Genomic DNA, 5,377 nt, shown 5'->3' with positions numbered 1-5,377 from the left:
CAAGATGATTCCTGGGCTGAGCCCCTCAAGAAGAAACCCCTGTTCAAGTTGAAACACCCCATACTCCACCAGCGCAAGTTACCAATATGGTACTGAATGACGACCACTACTTGGAGACCACTCCATCACCAAAGGCGTCGCCCGTGTTTCAACGGCTTCCCAAAGGTCTCAGGCCATTAGTCTCCATGTCCACCATCCTAGAAGAAGATTCACAACAATCTAGCTCAGTGGCACGTCAAGTGTTCCCTGAAGAGAATCCTTCTGTGACGGTTCCAGAGTCTGAAGCTAAAGCTGCTGAAGACATTCCGGCTGCATCAGCCAAAGAAGAAGAAAGAAGAGAAGAGACAGTTGCCACACCCCCTACCACAGACCAAGTCATTCTCGAGGAGAATGTGATTTTGCAAGCCCCTCCGGTCGTTGACCAAATGGAGGTTGAGAACAATGAGGCTGCCACAAACACTGCTGAAGCCAATGACCCTGTCTTGGCTGAAGACCATGTGGAGCCTGAAGCTAATGCTGCGCTTGAAGCCAATGTGAATCTGAAGCTTCTGTGACGCTGGTCCTCACTGACGGTGCTATTCCTCCCCCAAGGCCTCACACTATGGAAACGATTTACAATCGTGATGGGGAGTTGGTCACAGTTCGCTAGCCAATCATGGTTCCTCCCACTGCTCCCGGACCACAATATGATTATCATGCGGAGCAGCGACCAAAAGTTTAGTAGCCAAAGCCGAGGCTGCGAAGGCTTCTAGCTGCTGCTACATCGCCAGGATCATTCAGCATGAGCAGCTTCAGAGCACACAATACCTTCTTTGACAAGGCCAAGAACCCATACTCGAAGCCAAAGATCTCTTTCGATCGATTCTGGAGCCATCAACAGCGTAGCTACTACTCTTGTGTCCTCTACAACCAAGAGAGAATCTTTCCTCACATGCGTCTTGATTGTGAAGCTGTTGCTGGGCTGCCCTGCCTTGAAGAAGCTCTGGACTGCTTTCGGGATGCTGGTCTTCTGCCATTTGTCACTGCCAAAGAGCACTGGAATGAAGAGCTTCTGCTGCAGTTCTATGCTACTCTTCACATTCGTGGCTACAACAGCGATCCGAAGACATGGATCCTCGAGTGGATGACAGGAGATGTGCACCATGAAGCCAAAGCTCAAGACATCATCGAGCTTACCTCCCTGCCCATTCTAGGTGAACTGTATGAGCCTGGTTGTCAGCATCACAAAGAAGAACTGTAGAGTATCTTTCAGAGGCCTGAACCCAATATGAGCCAGATGCTCAGTATGATGAAGCCATTGCCTCAAGATGCAGAATTTCCCAAGGAATTCTTCGTCAAGGACCTTGAGTGCTTGCCCCCACACAGTCTATCATATACTGAGGCGTACTCTATGGCCAATCAAGGGACATTCTTCAGAAGCCAAACTTGAAGGCACCATGAAGACTTTGGTATTTTACATTGTCAATGGCATCAGATTCAACTCCCAGGATTTCTTCATCAGACAACTTACTGCATCTGGGATTGATCTATTTGGCCTGAAGTTTTATGCTCCATGGGTGATGCGTCTGATCAAACTCCATTCTTCTGTCAACTAACAGCCCTAAGCATGATATCATCTTGTCTTTCTGATTGAGGTTGATCTGTCAGTTGAAGCCATCTACCCCGAGCCTGCCAAGGAACTGCTATATCTTCACAATGTTGATCATCAATGCTTCACTCAACCAATAGAACTGCTATATTTTTTTCCTAGTTTCCTTTTCTTCTTTGTTGAGTCATAGGAACCACCGTACTGTTAAGTGGGATTCAAGTGAACAAAGTCAGAGTGACTGAAGTGATGCTTAACCAAATCCTATGTCTTCGAGCAAAGACAATGAGAGCAAATCTTATTTAGAGCTGGATGAGTCAGCTTTACTTGTAGCCCAAGTCAAGCTGCCGCGTGTGTTTGAAATCTGACCGTTGGACACTATTAGTTCCTTAGTGACCCAAGGTCATTTTAGACAAATCAGGTCGGGTTGCCTCCTGGCTATAAATAGCCCAACCCCTACACCATAAATTGGTGGTTGCTCAGAGTTAGTGCACGGCTTTTGTCGTTTGAGAGCAGCCCACCTCCGAAGCCTTTGATAGAGTTTTCCTTGCGAGGACAAAGCCCAAAATACCCAGAGCCAAAGAGTGTTAGGCATCACTGAAGTATTTCTGTCCGCGTGATCTGAAGACTTATTACACTTGAGGACTGTGAATCCTCCAGCCGGTTAGGTGTCGCGTTCTAAGCATCCAAGAGTCATTGTGGATTGCCGGTGAACGAAGTCTGTGAAGGTTTGAAGTCTCCCTTGAAGACTTACCAGAGTGATTGGGCGAGGAGTAAGTGTTCTTAGCTCAAGGTGAATAAGGTGAAGATGCGGTCTTCTGAGTTGAATCTCAGCCTCCCTAACCAGACGTACAGTTGTCACAGCAACTGGAACTGGTCCAACAAATCCCTGTCCTCTCCGAGCAACTAGTTCTATCCTTCACCTCTCGTTACTTACAATTTGTCTTCGTGAAGTCATTGCCTACTTGTCCGATTTGTTTGACTTCACTGAGTGAAGACTGTTTACTATTTGGCTTCATACTATCTTCCATCCTGATCCATACTACCTAGCTGCTGATAGTCTTCATGCTTTCACTACATTGCTTACTTGACTATAGCTTGTCTAGTGTAGTCTACCTTCCGCTGCATATTGATGACCCACAAGTATAGGGGATCTATTGTTAGGCCTTTTGATAAGTAAGAGTGTCTAACCTAATGAGGAGCAGAAGGAAATGACAAGCGGTTTTCAGTAAGGTATTCTCTGCAAGCACTGGAATTATCGGTAACATATAGTTTTGTGATAAGGTAATTTGTAACGGGTAACAAGCAACAAAAGCAAACAAGGTGCAGCAAGGTAGCCCAATCCTTTTTGTAGCAAAGGACAAGCCTGGACAAACTCTTATATAAAGGAAAATGCTCCCGAGGACACATGGGAATTATCGTCAAGCTAGTTTTCATCACGCTCATATGATTCACGTTCGTTACTTTGATAATTTGATATGTGGGTCAACCGGTGCTTGGGTGCTGCCCTTCCTTGGACAAGCACCCCACTTATGACTAACTACTCTCGCAAGCATCCGCAACTACGAAAGAAGAATTAAGGTAAACCTAACCATAGCATGAAACATATGGATCCAAATCAGCCCCTTACGAAGCAACGCATAAACTAGGGTTTAAGCTTCTGTCACTCTAGCAACCCATCATCTACTTATTACTTCCCAATGCCTTCCCCTAGGCCCAAATAATGGTGCAGTGTCATGTAGTCAACGTTCACATGACACCACTAGAGGAAAGACAACATACATCTTATCAAAATATCGAACGAATACCAAATTCACATGACTACTTATAGCAAGACTTCTCCCATGTCCTCGGGAACAAACATAACTACTCACAAATCATATTCATGTTCATAATCAGAGAGGTATTTAATATGCATTAATGATTTGAACATATAATCTTCCATCGAATAAACCAACTAGCATCAACTACAAGGAGTAATCAACACTACTAGCAACCCACAGGTACCAATCTAAGGTTTTGAGACAAAGATCGGATACAAGAGATGAACTAGGGTGTGAGAGGAGATGGTGCTAGTGAAGATCTTGATGGAGATTGACCCCCTCCCGGTGAGAGGATCGATGGTGATGACGATGGAGACGATTTTCGCCTCCTGGAGAGATGTTTCCCCGGCAAAACACCTCCGCCAGAGCCCTAGATTGGTTCCGCCAAGGTTCTGCCTCGAGACGGCGGCGCTTCATCCCGAAAGCTTCCTTCTGATTTTTTTCCAGGGCGAAAGACTTCATATAGCAAAAGATGGGCACCGGAGGCCTGCCAAGGGGCCCACAAGACAGGGGGGCGTGCCTAGGGGGTAGGGCGCGCCCCCACCCTCATGTCTAGGGTGTGGGTCCCCTCTGGTTGATTCTTTTGCCGGTATTTTTATTAATTCCAAAACATGCCTCCGCGAAGTTTCAGGACTTTTGGAGTTGTGCAGAATAGGTCTCTAATATTTGCTCCTTTTCCAACCCAGAATTCTAGCTGCCAGCATTCTCCCTCTTCATGTAAACCTTGTAAAATAAGAGAGAAAAGGCATAAGTATTGTGACATAATGTGTAATAATAGCCCATAATGCAATAATATCAATATCAAAGCATGATGCAAAATGGACGTATCAACTCCCCCAAGCCTAGACCTCGCTTGTCCTCAAGCGGAAGCCGAAATCGAAAAATATGTCCACATGTTTTAGAGATGGAGGCGTCGATAAAATAAAATACGGACATGAGGGCATCATGATTATTCTTGAAACAGCTATATATATATTGTCATATGACTTCTTATGCTAAAGTAACAATCTATTCACAGTGTAAAGTATGAATCAGAAACTTCATTGAAAACTAACAAACTATAATCTTGGTCACTGAAGCAATTGCAATTTATCATAACATCGGAAAGAGTCAATATAAGAGCTTTTCAACAAGTCCACATACTCAACTATCATTTAGTCTTGCACAATTGCTAACACTCATGCAATACTTATGGGTGTGGAGTTTTAATCGGACACAGAGAAAGATAGGGGCTTATAGTGGTGCCTCCCAACCTCTTACCTCAAGGGTAATGTCAACAATAATAGTTTATGATAGCTTACATCCAATTGGATATATATATCAGGATCTTTCCAACACAATGTGCTTGCCAAATGATAAAATGTAAAAAGAAAAGGTGAAGATCACCATGACTCTTGCATAAGGCATAAGACAAAAATAAAAGTTAGGCCCTTCGCAGAGGGAACACTACAAAAAAAGACACATCCGTGACATTTTAGGCCGAACGAAACTTTTTTCTGTCATACATATGACACTTCTATGACCATAATTGTGACAAAACTCGGTATCATCATAGATGTGGTGGGCTCCTACTTCTATGACAAAAAATCATGACAGAAAATGGGCTTTTCATCCTGGGCGGGCCGGAGACGCAGCTGCATGACATTCTTTGGGCTGTCCATGATGAAAAAAACCGTGGTAGAAGTGAGGGCGAGGAAAATTTTGGGGAGTTCCTGGTTACGGTGGGTGGTTGGGGGCCGAGCGATGCATGTTTCTCTCGTACACGTACACGCGTGTGTGCGAGGAGTTGGCTCTAACTGAACCCGAGCGAGGCGTTGGGCTCTAACTGAACCCGAGCGATTGCACTGCAGGCTATGCGTTACTGAACCCGAACGATCGATCGATGGCTATTAACTAAACCCGATCGAGCGATTCCTTCGCTACTGCTGCTAACTGAAGCCAATTGATGCTGCCTCTCTGGATGAACAGT

This window comes from Triticum dicoccoides, chromosome 5B (genome assembly GCF_002162155.2).
Source record: "Triticum dicoccoides isolate Atlit2015 ecotype Zavitan chromosome 5B, WEW_v2.0, whole genome shotgun sequence".
In the NCBI taxonomy this organism is placed as follows: Eukaryota; Viridiplantae; Streptophyta; class Magnoliopsida; order Poales; family Poaceae; genus Triticum; species Triticum dicoccoides.
Note: the sequence above shows the minus strand (reverse complement) of the source record.